The 15,115-nt window shown below is 39.2% G+C and overlaps 1 long non-coding RNA gene across 3 annotated transcripts in view; it reads left to right on the top strand.

The window, feature by feature from the left end:
• The first annotated feature begins 2,005 nt into the window (after positions 1 to 2,005).
• LOC139795941 (uncharacterized) overlaps positions 2,006 to 15,115 on the top strand; it is a 29,160-nt gene continuing 16,050 nt past the window's right edge. Inside the window, exons 1-4 of one of the 3 annotated variants that reach the window (XR_011725819.1) lie at positions 2,006 to 2,289; positions 2,855 to 3,051; positions 11,331 to 11,427; positions 12,604 to 12,856. This is a non-coding gene — a long non-coding RNA (uncharacterized lncRNA). Of the gene's footprint in view, positions 2,290 to 2,854; positions 3,052 to 9,526; positions 10,168 to 10,286; positions 10,420 to 11,330; positions 11,428 to 12,603; positions 12,857 to 15,115 lie in introns of those variants that run through there. The other 2 variants (XR_011726017.1, XR_011725907.1) reach the window with 2 other exon arrangements.

The following is a 15,115-nucleotide window of genomic DNA, read 5'->3' as shown; positions in this document are numbered from 1 at the left end:
TACAGTTTTGTGTCCATTGAGTGCAAGGCTTTCAAAAGTGACTAGAGATTTTGGAAGGCTTCCATACTTCTATGCATGTGTCCAGCAGAAACGTCTTTAAAGTGACTCAACTTCCAGAGATCGGGTATTCTTCATTTCCTTAAAGTCTTGTGCCTTCCGAAGGTCTCCAGATGAGCATTCAATGCTGGGAAAACTAAAATCTTTATATTGCTTTGGAAAAAATGGAGCTAAAAATTTATCTAAGTGAAATAGCTTGGTTTCAGCTGCTAGACATCAAAACCCAATACCTTCCTTTTCTGAGGCCAACAGCAAGGATTACTTTCTCTGATAAAGTGTTCTCCAAAAGGAACTCATAGTGCATCTGACGGAAAATTAACACATGGCAAAGAAGATCACAAAAGACTATGACCTTTCTCCTATATAAATATTTAATCAGGTACTTGACCTCACTGGATTACAAATTAACAGTAATTGGGACCCAAAAGGTTTCCTCCTCTTAACAATTTTTTTTCAATTGAACATGTTATTAAATTGGTTCAACTATTTTTTTAATAGAAGGGAATTTGTTACTTACAAAAAAATACATTGAGGGACATTAGGAATACTGCCATCCTGCTTAACAGTTTTCTGAATCCATGAATTCCTCTTCTTCCACACAAAGAAAGTCACCCATTCCTACCTAAGCTTTACTTGAAGAGATTGTTGATATGAGGAACAAAACTGTCTTGGATCCCAAATCCCAGATAGTAGGTGGGATGCTTAGGGACCCCTATTAATACCCTTTTCTCTTTGTACATGTGCACAACAGAAACAGGGAAACTCCTTCCAAAGCTTTCAGGCATTTTCCAAAACTGCAAAGGATGAACTTTGATCTAAACTGGGACCTCAGATCCACTCAAGACAATGGTTTTCCAGCCCGGGTTATTTTGTTCTGCAACCATCCTATTAAATAACATGCATATGTCATAAAGTTTTTATGTACTTGCCTGTCCACTCACAGAGCTCATAAGTCTATCATCTGTACTCGAGCAAAACTACCACTGAAGTTTCCAAGAGGATTTTCATTTGCCCCTTTTCCTTCCTTCCTTCCTTCCTTCCTTCCTTCCTTCCTTCCTTCCTTCCTTCCTTCCTTCCTTCCTTCCTTCCTTCCTTCCTTCCTTCCTTCCTTCCTTCCTTCCTTCCTTCCTTCCTTCCTTCCTTCCTTCCTTCCTTCCTTCCTTCCTTCCTTCCTTCCTTCCTTCCTTCCTTCCTTCCTTCCTTCCTTCCTTCCTTCCTTCCTTCCTTCCTTCCTTCCTTCCTTCCTTCCTTCCTTCCTTCCTTCCTTCCTTCCTTCCTTCCTTCCTTCCTTCCTGTCTTCCTGCCTTCCTGCCTTCCTGCCTTCCTGCCTTCCTGCCTTCCTTCCTTCCTTCCTTCCTTCCTTCCTTCCTTCCTTCCTTCCTTCCTTCCTTCCTTCCTTCCTTCCTTCCTTCCTTCCTTCCTTCCTGCCTTCCTTCCTTCCTTCCTTCCTTCCTTCCTTCCTTCCTTCCTTCCTTCCTTCCTTCCTTCCTTCCTTCCTTCCATAGTCTCCACTAAGTATGTTAAATTTTTATCAACAATGCAATTACTCACCCTGCATTTTCAAAAGTTCGTAAAGCATATGGAAAAAAATTATATGAAAGGAAATAACCAGCACATTTTGGGGAGACAAATTTTACTGGACATAAAATAATTTGGTTCAGCTGTGTTCAAGTTAAAAGAGAAAAAAATGCAAATATAGCAATTTTGTGGGATTGCTTGCTTTTCTTTACATCTGTAATTCTAAAACAGCTTTGAAATAACAACTCAGTGTTGGGACAGAGATTCATTCTTGTCTGCAAAGTGCCAAGGGCATGTTTAGTGCCCTACCCCACCAGAAAAATCCCTTTGTCCCAATGACATCTGGCCTCTCAAACAAGAAGAGTCGCATACCCTGGGACTGAACATCTGCAACTCCCATTTCAGTTGGAGTTATGGTGAACAGCTCAGTTGCAACATTTCAGATCTAAACAAAACATGCTTTGGTTGACCAGAGACTGACCTGGATACAGGATGTGAAGAGGAAGCCTGTGGAGGGAAGAGCTCAAAGTGATCCTTTCTGTAGCAGAAGGAGGTAGTTTTACCTGTGAACTGGCCACAGCAGGACTGAAAGGAGAACTCAAAGAAACTACTATAGGAAACAGGCCCTCAAATTAACTTAGTTATTATCCAAATATGCACTCAGTACAAGTGGATATGGAATCACCAAAGTGACTTTGGGCTCAGCCTTCACAGGTAAGCAGTGGTGATCAAAGAACCATATTCTTCTTGAAATTCCCCAATGCCCCTTCTTCATGTCCTGAAGACCAGAAGATAAGGTGATGCTCACTTTCACTGTGGCAATAGCCAAATCCATGTTAAGCACCAAGCCCCTACAGACCATATTCATTGTACCGTGCTTGTGCTGGGCTAGATAATCAGGAAATTCTCCAGCTCTTTCGTAAGGTAACCTTGTAGCTCTTATTTTAAAAAGCGTGGGAATATCAGTCAAATAGAAAAATCTGACTAAGTTTTCCCATAACACAATATCAAGGTGATAAGTTTGTCTATGAAGTCCATTCACTGGCTTCAGTCCTGGAATATAAAGAAGGTGATGTATCTTCACTCCTCTTTTCTGACAGCAGTAATCTTGCTGAAGTCTGAATTTCTGGGCTGTGGCAGACACCTGATAACTGGTACAGCTCTCTGTCCACTTTGGCTTCTTCTCTAGGCTGTTTGCCAAAAATCACTGTTGAATGTCATTCTTTAATTAAGGCTTGTCTCTACATACTGATTTTCCTTTTTTCTTTTTTTTTTCCAGGGTTCTTTTGTGCCAAGTGTTTTCTGAGCAAATTCTTCCTTATGCAGAGAGCATGCTCTGGTTTGTCTTGGATATTTATGGCTAAAGACTCATTTGAGTTGCTCACGTATGGGTACAGATGGGATTAGAGATGCCCTGGGGTATCCACCATGGCCTCAAGCTGCCACTCCAGTATTACCTCAGTCTCCTGGTTTCAGGTATGTCTGTGCATCTTAAATTGAACAAGAAGCCTATATGTGGGCAAATGAATCATGCCTTTGATGTCTTATGTTAAAATGCATACACTGTAGAAGCATCTGGGAGTTCAGAATTAGTGAAATGGAGTGCTATAACATCTATTCCCTTTCTTAACAGTTATGCATCAATTTTAACACACTTGATCACAGCCAAACCTGTGGTCTTTTCAATTAGTCATACGCCTTGAGAGATGCTGTGCTTACCCACATAAATCATGTTTCACTTCTGATTTTGGAAGCTGGAACATATGAATAATATAGAGGTTACTAACTTACAGAGATCTACTCAATGCAGCTAAGACAGTCTTTATTTATGTCCAGTGTTTATGATACATCTCTTCATCTGTGACTTAAGTACTGCTTCACTACTATGGTTTTTGACTAGTTATTCCAAGGTGTCCTTTGTTAATAAACTTTATTTTTGCTTGTGATAACTGCCATTCTTGTACTTTTTGTGACTGATACCTAGACGATCCAATGTGAGTATGAGAATTGTTGGGTTTTGTCATTCTCTGTTTATAGTTGTTTGACTGGTTGCATAACTCATCCTACACACAGGGTAAATATACATTAATATGAATAAATTCATGCATTTGTAGCAATCATGTACACTGTCACAGTTCATTACAGATCACATCTTTGCACATCATCAAGTAAACCATATTGTCTTGACAGCATGCTTACTTAGTAGTTAATGTCTTAAGCGGACCTGCACATCCACAGCTTCTTGCTAAGCTTTCTAAAAATTAATTGCAGTAAGCTTGGCAGTGTTCCACTGAGTCCTTTCCAGTGTTTCATGAAAAGTGATCCATGGTTAGTGTCTTGTCTTTGCTTCTCGACAAAATCATAAAACCTTCTGTGGCTGTTGCATGTTCTACTTAGAATACCTCTACTTAGAATACCTCTACTTAGAATTCTTACACCTCTCTTGTGTCACTGTCACAGCCCTTGAGGCCTCTGCTGGAGATGAGCCAGGCATCATTCATTTTGTGGTCTATTTCTCTCATTAGCTTGAGATTGACAATTTGGTGTTGTTCAATTTAAGGTTGTTTCTTCTTGCAATTTTCAGTATTCTCCACAATCATTCCTGATGTTCAGTAGTGGTGCTTTTTAAGGTTGTTCCTTCTTGCAATTTTCAGTATTCTCCACAATCATTCCTGATGTTCAATAGTGGTGCTGCCCCTTTCTATTATGTCATTCACAGGTATTTTCATTCCTAGGAGACCTCCTAGTGTTTGGGTCATTGTGCTGCAATATGCTTCTGGTGTTAAATGGATTCCAAAAGGCAATCTCAGGAAGCAGCATCTGCAAAATGGTGATTTGAAAGCAAATTTCAAAGTGCTCAGTGTCCAGGGGAATCTGCCAAATCCCTCCCTCTGTATCTAATCTTCAGAAGAACTTGGCTTCTGCCATCTCAGCAAACATTTTGTTCCTTGAGAGCAAATGGAAATATTTCTCTTCCTAAATGATCTTGTTCAGCATCTTGTGGTCACTGCAAAATCTAAGACCAATCAGTTTTGCTATCTTTCTCCACAGCCAAAAAGGAACAAGCCTCTTTTATTGCCCTGGCTGATCCCATGAATAAAGCCATCTGTTGTCATGTTTTGCTGCACTTTTATTAGTGCCACATGTCAGAGATTCTGCATCTTCCATTAGCTGTACCTTGAATGTCACCAGGTGACTCCTTTTTTTCCACAAGCACACTTCACTTCACGCATGGGCACATTCAGGTCTGGTTCAGGTTTGTTCCCCAGGCTATGAATCTACTGGACTCTGGCACACATTCCAGTGATGAAACCAAGCCTACGCCCATGGACTACTTGCTCTCCTTAGGGCATTACCACAACGTCTTGTTTTACTCTTTGTGTCTTTGAACACCAGTGACACTTCACACTTGGCCAGGCCTGGAATTTGTCCCTTGCTTTCAGATTTCTGTCTCACCTTTGACTCCTCCAACTTTATACTTTCTTTTGAACACGACCGTTTCAGTTTCTCTCACTTCTTTCATTTGCACTGCTGGGCCTAATTTGTGCATCACATGGAGGCCATTTGTGCTTTGTTTTATTGGCCATTCTTTTGAGCCTGAACCATCTTTGTTGAGCAAATGCACAGCTCCCCTCTGCACACTACTCATTCATTTCATAACCTGCTGTAGTCTGAGCCTTTTTTTGCAAACACATGGCTTCTTTTCCCTTCTTGATACTGACAAATATATGGGACTTATTTGTATTCATTCCCATCAGCTGATAAAGCTATTTTGAAACTTTTTTAAAAAAACTACCCGCATTTCTCCTACAGACCCATTTGACTGGCATTCAGAGTCATGGCTTAAACATTTAGACTGAGTATTCAGAGACATTTCAGCTGATCCAGCACAAAGTGTGTAGTTTTGAACAAGGACACTTTTCAGTCCTCTAAATTCACAAGGAATGGCCTGGTAGTTTTGAGTTTGTGGTAAGTAACTCTATCTATAGAGTTTCATCTACATTATTTATATAGAACTATATCCATCTATATTTATTTATATAAAACTATATATTCTATATATTTCCATCTATATTATTAATACTGCCTTTTCTAGAGGTTTGCTTTTTTTTTCCCTGAAGGAACTTTGATGACTGAATGTCCATTTCTTCCATTTAGCTCCCAGGAAAATGTGGGACTTCTGTCCACCAAACTGAGTCAAAAATTGTGCTGTTCTTCTGTTTTGTTTGCTGTTACAGCTTTCATATAATCTCCACATATCTTCCTCAGCTTTCTCCTTGCCTTTTCAGAATTCACCCTAATTTAAAAACATCTGAGACTTTTATCTGCTCCAGGCTCTGGCTCTTTAGCAGAGTGAAAAATAAACTTCTATTTTTCTGCTCAAAGAAGGGCACTAGTTATATCTGCTTTTGGTTTTGTTTCCTTATTCCCTGAAATAGACCCTCTTGGCGGCCTGCTGATGAAATCAGGGAGCTACTCTGTGTCTCTATGTGGTGAAAGTAACATCTCCCATCCATAAATCAGAAACAAGTCCATAAGCCATCCTGTGAGCAGTCACTGCATTTCCAGCCCTCGTGACTCTACAGGCAATCACAGAAGATTTGCAGACCTGCCACCTCTCCAACAGTTTGTGAAAGTTAGTCCTAACGAGGAGGGGAAAATGTCACACCAGATTACACTTTCCTAGATTTTTTTGCCAAATCCAAAGCATTCTCTTTTCCTTCCCTTTTCATCTTGCCATTGGTTCCCTTTCTTGGACTCTTAACTTCCTGGTTTGCAGTGCATTGCACATCAGACATCACCTGTAACTTTGTGCTTTTAGTAATGTATTTTCAGGGAAACCTCTGGCATTATTTTGTAAATCAAATGAAAATGACCATGAAAAATGATGAAGCCCAGTAACAGAAAACTGGGAAGACAAGCTAGCACATTTGGATCCAAATGGATGGGCAAGTATTTAATATACTGCAGCTAACCTGAGCCAACCTAGCAGAGTTTGTCTCCCCCTTTCTCTGAAACCACCTTCCAGACCTTCCTGTCAGGCTTTATGCATGACCATTTCTAACAAGAACAAAATTGAATTGCCTCCTTTTCCCCTATATAAGAAAAAGACCTCACTGACTGTCACCTCCATCCGTTATTTGTTTCCCAGAATTCTTTCTGTTTCACTCATCTCCATATTGATACACGTTTTGCTCCATATTTGTTATTTTTCATATTTGTTAGATAGAAAGCTGCATACATGGACCAGAAATAGCTGAGATGTTTGGGTTGCAGGTGATTTTTTTGCCCCATTTATTGCTTCCATTTGAAAAAATGGAAAAATGGTTGTAAAAGTAGTAAACTTACACCAAACCTGGTGTAAGCAGTCTGAAGTTCCCTTAGAGCCTAACCCTTAGTACCAGTAGATCTCCAGTTTATCCTGGAGATGGACTTGCCGTATAGCTTTGAGATTTTAATTGTCATAATGTTCTTCAATAATGCAGCAGACAGCCAAGGCTGAAGAATTATATTCAGCTTCTAGAAGGATGCAGCAGGGTAGGTTGTGTTGGTGAAATGAAAGTGAGAGCGTCAGAGGGGTTACAGGATGGGTGGAGTGGTGTGGTGACAGGGAACTAATGGTACGACCATTGTATTGTGTTGAATTAAAACCTGATTTCAAACTTGAGGCTTTTCTTGTGTGCAGACTGCTCTGAGGATGCATACTTCTGATACTGTGTTTTAAATATATATACATACACTTATTTTTTTTTTTTTAAGCCAAAATACACTGTTTCTAGTACGCATGCAACCACCATCCAAAATTATAATACTGATGTACTCTTATTCCCTTAGAGAGTTATTCCCAAATCACTTGTTTGATTCTGGAAACAAAATGAAATTCCAGCTTTGTACATCAGACAGTGTATTGGCTTTCATGTTTAATTCTTTGTTCTCAGGGTTTGACTTCATTTTACGAGTCAAAATATTTGCACCCAAAAAAAAAAAAAAAAAAAAGTCTTAATCTTCGACCAGCCCAATTATGTACTTGTGCTCTAACAATGAAAAATCTCTGCATATTCAAAGGCAGCCATGTGTCTTAGGTGCCTGCACAAATTTCCAGGATGAAATTGAAGGATTTGGGGGTAAGGGAGGTGGCTGAAAACTCCATGCAAATGGAGGAATCAATTTTTAATTTTATAGTCACAATAAAACTCTAATTTAAGTTTAAATTCTATTCCATGTAAATATTTTTTCAAAGATTTTGCATTTAACATGTCAATGACAAATGAAAATTTTCATGAAGTCGCTACCATCCAGATGTTGTAGCAGAGAGAAAACCAGTGAGTGATGAGCAGATTAAAAAAGGCTTAGAAGCAAAAATCCAAGATTAACTGGTCATGTATATTATCCAGTAGGGATGAAAAAATAAAGCAACACAAATGATGAAAAGTCACTTTTCCCCCAACTCTTTTTTTTTTTTTTTTTTTGGTACATTATTTCATCCCTGATACTTTTCACATAATAACTGTGCTTAATTTTAACATTATCCAGTCATACCCTTCATGCTAAAAATCCCATTCCTTGCATAAGCCTCTCTTCTGTAAAAGTAAAACTATGCCATTGCCATGCAACCAGCCCATCCCACTGTGCATTTCACTTGTGCATTGAGTGTTCTCTGTAAATAAGAAGAAAAACCTACAAACTCTTAGCATCCAAACAATTGTTTCTTTTAACATAGAAACCCAAGCTAAGGTCTAGAATAGGCAGATATTGAACGTGATTAGTCTAAATATATGCCTAAGGACAGTTTTATGGTAATTCCACATACCACCCCCTCCGCAGTCCATTGCGTTAAAAGTAAAAACACAAACTGGAGGCAAATATGGAAAATGCCATCACAGTATTTTGAGAAAAGCAGCAACCCAGCGTATATGAAAATTTAATAACCATTGACTTTTTTTTTTTTTTTATTTCTCACTGTGAATCCAGGACAAACTTCTATTTGACAACCATATGTCCTTTAAAAGAGATCCATAAGTCTTCAAATAACCCAGACTGCTCTTCCCTCTCTCTTCCCCCCTCTCTCTCTCTCTCAATCTCTCTCTGTCTCCCTTTTTAATGCCCACATCTCCACTATCAGGAACAAATATGATTTCTGATTGAACATCACTTTATTTGCCAGTTCTGTGGTCTTTTCTTATCTTGTTCCACACTTCTCAGGCTTTGTGGTTAAATTATGTATTAAGGTCAATGTCAAAACACGGAAGATCTGTAATCTACAGGGAGCTCCCTTTTATTCGTTATTACAGTGAAGGCTGAGCACAACTGTCAGGGAGCTTGGGATGTGCTCAGCATGGAGGCTTGCTACACAGCAGGGCTCTACAAAGCCTCTCTCCTTGTTCTCCCAGGACGAACCCTTGATAGATTTACCCAGATAACCCATCTCACTTTAAAGCTCTCTTGTCTCTGCTTCAATCTGAAAGCTGTCAAGTGCACCTATATAGTAATGTCATAAATCAAACGTAAAATGTGTACACTGGAGACACTGCGAGTGTCATGTATTCACTTGTACTTTGAGATCTTCTAAAGTAAAATGGTGTCAGAATAAGGAAGGCTGTGAGGAATGTTTTTTTTTTTTTTTCCTTAAAAATGACAGAATATTTGAAAAGGTTGGCTGTAAACTTTTTTTAAAACTTTTGTTGTTATAAAGCCAAATTCTGGTTTATCCTAAATAAATCAGGGACAGATATTTAGTGGGGGAAAAGAAAAAAAAAAAAAAAAAAAAAAAAAAGAAGGTGCAAGATATCTATCTGTAAACAATGTGATTTAATGCAAGACCATGTATTGATTTTGTTTCTTTGGTTTTCTTCTTGACAAGCATTTGTCAACATGGATTTGTATTAGCTCCCTGGTTTGTTTATTAAAGACGCATCGTTCTTTCCCTGAACTAGAAACAATTCTCTTGCAGCAGGAGTACAACATCAAAGAAGGATCCTAAAACAAGATGCCAAGCCTGACAAGAATGAAAAGGAGCCCTCCATGTGGAATGTACCACCACTGAACTCAGGATTTTTTTTTTCTTCTCCTCAGATAAAGAGAATTTTAATATTTTATTGGCAGAAAAGGCTTGCTATTTCTTATTTAGGGGAGTTTGCACTTTTTCTTATGGGAGGAAAGGGTTGCATTTGCAACATCCAGGTTGCCTTGTAATCTGATAACTCCTAGCAAAACATCCTACAAAACCGGTACTGCAATTCGGACTTTCTTGATATTAAGTGTTCTGATTTGAACGTACCTATTCTGAGGCCAGCAGAGGTATGACCCTTAATTAAGGGTGTCTATGAACCATAATTTGTTTGAAGGTCTTTAATCTGTGTATTCCATACTGCATCCCAAAGAAATTTGACAAGTTTCCATCATTAATCTGCAAAGAGCCCTAGCATCACTTTGAAAGAATCTCACCCATAGAAGCCCTAAAAGAGAATTGTCTCTCCTTTTAAATCATTTGGAAGTGAAAAGTATCCAGTTCAGCTGGGATCCAGAGTGTGTGCACTTTCTGGTGGAGGGCAAAAGGAGGCCCGAGAGGTGTTCAGCTCTGGAGACAGATGTGTGAGTCTGAGCTATAAACCAGCTGGTGCCAAAGGTCAGCCCAGAGGGTGCCAGATTTTTTAGGCTGGGGAACCAGCCTGAACAGGATGTGATTCTAGTTTTTTCATTCCCTCTCCTAGTGCTGGCTGCAAATCTCTGCAGCTCCTTCACCAAACACTCCTATGGTCTGCATAGGTTCATGGAGGTACTTGGATCTCTTGAAGCTATAAAATAATTCATCTTTATTTCTGTGTACATCATGCAATATTTCAAAAGCATTCAGGTATGGACACTGACTTTCTCTGTAGTCCACATCACTAACAGAGATACTTTGATACATGAGGTGTTACTTTCATATTTTCCTAATCTACATCTTTTGTTTTTGTTTAAACCAGAGGTTTTTCTACATTATGGGATCTGTTTCATGTTCTTTGAATTTGAAAATTATGCAGAAATGCTTTGCCATCAAGATTTCAGCATGATCTCTCAGGACCCATACATACAGGAATATAAGAGTGACCATGGTGGTTCAGATCAGAAGTCCATTTGTCTAATACCCCTTGTCATCTTTGGCCAGACAAAGAGCATAGAAACAAACCAAGCAGTGATACTTCCACCAAGCTTCTCACAGACCCCAGTGATTTGTTGGTTAACAACCTCATGAGACAAAAATGACATCTTTATATTTAATAGGCATCAATGATCATTTCTTTCATGAATGTGTCAATTCACCATGTCACTATTAAAATGTAAGCATCCACAGCAAGAGCTTCATAGCCTAACTACATATTGGTTTGAGAAAAGCCTTACTTTACACTTTTGAACAGTTTACCCAAGTTCCATAAAATGGAAGAAGAGCACGTGTTATTCCAAGCAGAAGAGGACTTTGTGCTTTATACTTTGAAGTGCATTTAGATACACAGCTCTGTTAGTGTTGTTGTGTAGAAAGTCAGGGGTTTATGAGGAGATCAGTCCCAACTAGTGCATCTCCTGTGCTCTGAGGATTTTTCCTGTTTCATGTAAAATATCTTATTCATTATTGAGGAGGAGAAATTCTGAAATATTCCTTTTTCCCATTATCCATCAGCCAGATTTCCCCAGGGTAATCCCCAGGTAATGGCAACACTCCATGCTACTGAAAAGTAAATTACTCTGATCTCACCAACTGTATATCTGCATTGCAGGTTTAAATTCTACTAAAGGTAGCATTGGCTATGCAAAAGAAAATATTTTGGCTGGATACTTCAGTGTATGAATCTTTTTATTCCTTCTCTTTCTCAGGTAAGTAACATCCCACTGAGCATGATTATTACTAGAATTAATTATTTGCATGTTGAGAATCATGATTTTACAGATTGTCAGGGTAAAGAAAATGTAAATAGAGCTGTGCTTTTAAATATAAGTGCAGCTTAAGATTTCCATAGAAAATACTCTTTTCTCTAAAACTAGACATTAGGGTTGAAATAATTTTATTTTCTTTAACTATCCAAGAAAAAAAAAAATTCAACCCATGTTCAGATTTTACTTAGCCCTTTCTCACAGAAAAGTTCCTGTAGACTCTCAAAAGTATCTCTGGGTTCCAAGAGTACCTTGAACTTGTCTGCCTAATGTAGTAACAACTAGTCTAACATGACATTTTTCCCCTTTTTGTTTTTAATAAGAGACAAGTAGGTTTGTTGTTCAATGTTCTTCTTTTTGTAGGGGTCAGGGGGTGCACCCTAAAAGCTCTCAGTTACATTGTTATCACCAGTAGCTGATCAGGAGAGGAATGAAGAGTCAGAAATAAAAATCACATTATCATCCATCATCCATATTTTTCACATTCAAATTCTTTTCTGTGTCAACATTTCTAAGCGGCAGCAACAGTGAAGAAAAGTCCCTGAAACCCCGGTAGATTTTTTTTACAGGTCAATCTAGAGAGCAAGTTTAGGGCTTTCTTTAAATTCATGTTTTTATATTCTCAAGCCATTGAGTGTCAGGCTCACTACTGCTCCACTTTACATATATGCTTTCCACTTCAGAAGGAAAAGCCATGGTGCATCTGAAGCAAACTCTATCTGAAGAGCCATGAAAATAACTTCTGACTACCAGGCCTAATTAATGCCTCCACGCTGACCTCTACATCCAGCCCATATCAAAAATGTTACAGCAGAGCTGATTCAACATGAACTCAAGATCAGGCAAGACCTGGTATTAATGAATACTAATGAACAGTAATTACTGGAACTCTGCCATAGAAACCCACTGCAGAGACACATGCTAATGGGCTTTACACAACCAGACACAGGACTTCATATCCACTAAGAAACTTCTCCTAGACTAAAAGCAAAAGGAACCATATGCCACATGCAACCCTGTTTGCACCCATTTCCTCCCTCACCCCCTTATGTCTCTCATCCAACATCTCCCCCCAGTACAGGCAGCTCAGGTTCAGCTCAGTTCTGGTTTCCTTGGCAGGCACAGGCACAGGGGGTCATTTACATCAGCTTGGTGGCTGGGTTTGCCTTTCTCCTTCAAGATGGGCAAAACATTACCTGCAGAGGGAACAGGGATTTTAGTAGGAGAGGTCTCGGTCCATAACAATTGTGAAGGTAATATTACCTCTTGGTGGGAAGACAGATCAGATTATGACATCTGGACCTTTCCTGATGTATTTAATGGAAAAAATACCCTCCAGCAGGAACACACAAAATATTTTTAAACATGATGGTTGACATCCTTCTGGAACCTTCAATGATGGAGCTAGTTCACTGAGAGGATACTCTGACCTCTGTGAAAATTGCTCCTGAGATGACCTTGACTTTCTCCTAATTTCTGAGCCTAATCCTGGTAGTGAAAGAATAATCACATAAATAAATATAGCGAAGCCTCAGACTGAGTTCTTTATGAGTTCTAGTGGAAGAGGCCAAGACAAGAAAAGCAATCAAGCTTAGGGGTAGATATATCATTTAAAACCATGTATGAGGCAGCATGGAGTGAGAACACCCCAAACTGAGTACTGAAGAGGGATTATCTATTCCTTCCTGGACTCAGATACTTGATTCATACAAGACCCATAACATCTGCATTTTTATTGAAGCCTCAGCTCCTGGAATCATATAATGATGATCTCAGCTTTCACTTTACTTAGAGAGCAATTTTCTAACACTGATGGTGGGAAAAAAGCTTGTAAACACGACCCTCGTGAACACTAATGGCCCGAAAATAGAGGCTAATAAAAAAGTCTAATGTTCATTTACTTGTTTTAACAATGTGATTTAAGACAACCTCCTCTTTGGAGTTGATGTCACATGGCACCTTAATCCTGTGTGCAGGATGTATAGGGGTAGTGCTGAAAGTGCTGCTTGCTAAAAGATCTGCACTCATCTTCAAGTAGAGTACACAGAGGCAAGCAGGCACAACTCTCTCCCCATAAATCCCTCAGTTACAAGGTTGTTGCTGAGTATACCTCACTTAGGCTGTTTAACATATCCTGAATTTGCAGTGTTTTAGTGGTAGCTTCTGTGCTATGTCTGTAGACATTGGAAGGAGTTTCTGGGAGGAAAAGTTACCCATCTCTGCCAATTTCCATGGGGACAGAAATAAAAGAGAAAGCACAAAGACACACTCTTCACTTGACTGCATGTTCCTACCCATACTTTTAACATTTGTAAGGAATCTACTTTTATCTAGCAAGAGATGATAGCTTTGCTTCCTGAGATAAGGAAATGACCGACATGACAGATAGACACATGTATTGTAGGACTATGAACACTAAAAAACACAGGGAGCTGTGTACCCAGCCACAGTCTTAGCCATCATTTAGCACTCTGTCCATTCAGATTTGTCAGATCTTTGCGATTTTTTTTGGAGTTCAGCTCTTCTCCAAAGGTATTTTCTGTCTCTGATTCTCAGCCCTCACTTCTTTCCCTCTCTTCCTAGTAACTTCATTATTCTTCTGGTTTTAGAGTTCACTGTTTGGTGAGTTTGGGATGGAGAGATTTCTGTGTTTTGAGGGGTGGTTTTAGCTGGTGTGTTTACTCAGTAAGAGTGCTGGCTTCATCTACTTACATTTAAAAGTTTCTAGCCTCCTGGCTAGAAGAGAAATATTTCAGGTTTTCCCCCTTCACAGAATCTGAACCTACCACATCATCCATAGAAATGCATCAAACAACAGAGAGCCATCCCGTGGGTGAGCTGTTTGACATGGCTCTTACTTCTGTACTTTTCCATCTCCTCTCCAGCCTCCTCCCTTCTCTCATCCCTGCTGCATTCATATCTTGCTAACTCAAATTGAACCAAACAGGACATCGCAATGTACCCCTAATGGTCAGCAGAACAAGAAGAATATTTGTCAACTATAACTATTCAGGAAAAACATGCACCTGCCAGCTGAAAGGCCTCAATACACTTGACCTTCAGTCTGAAATAACAGCAACAGAGCTGGTTTGCTACCAGCCAGGCAATATATGAAAATCCATATTCTTTGTCCTCGAGGATGTTGGTGGAGTTATCCCATTTCTAGAAGTGAAGTGATCTTATACTTTTCTTGACCAGCACTTTTCTGTCTAGCACTCTGAAACAACTCTTCCTTATTTAAGTATCTTTTAGTATTCCCCGGGTTGCAGAGCTTATGGAAGGGGATGTTGCTTTGTTCCTTTTTATTTTTCCCCTAAGCAGAAATGTAGTTGGGTTTATTCCTCATTGTGTATTGTCCAAAAGTAAGAAATTGGTTTAACTACAGGTACCTGGATTTGTATGGATCCACGGTAACTTTTTTTATAAAAAGATCCACAGTAACTTTAATTAGCTGCTGCAAGCACTACAAAGCAATGCTGTGTCTGCCTGCTTTGGCTGTAGAGCTGCTCCTCATCATCTGTTCACCAGAACAAAAACTTTTCTATCAGTCAGAAATCAGGCTGTTAAGCTAGAATTACACTTTCTTGATCAAGCAGCAATTCAATACATTAACGTTGTTAATCATCTTCAT

Source organism: Heliangelus exortis, chromosome 1, assembly GCF_036169615.1.
Source record: "Heliangelus exortis chromosome 1, bHelExo1.hap1, whole genome shotgun sequence".
Lineage (NCBI taxonomy): Eukaryota > Metazoa > Chordata > Aves > Apodiformes > Trochilidae > Heliangelus > Heliangelus exortis.
Note: the sequence above shows the minus strand (reverse complement) of the source record. Positions and strands in the feature narration are given on the sequence as shown.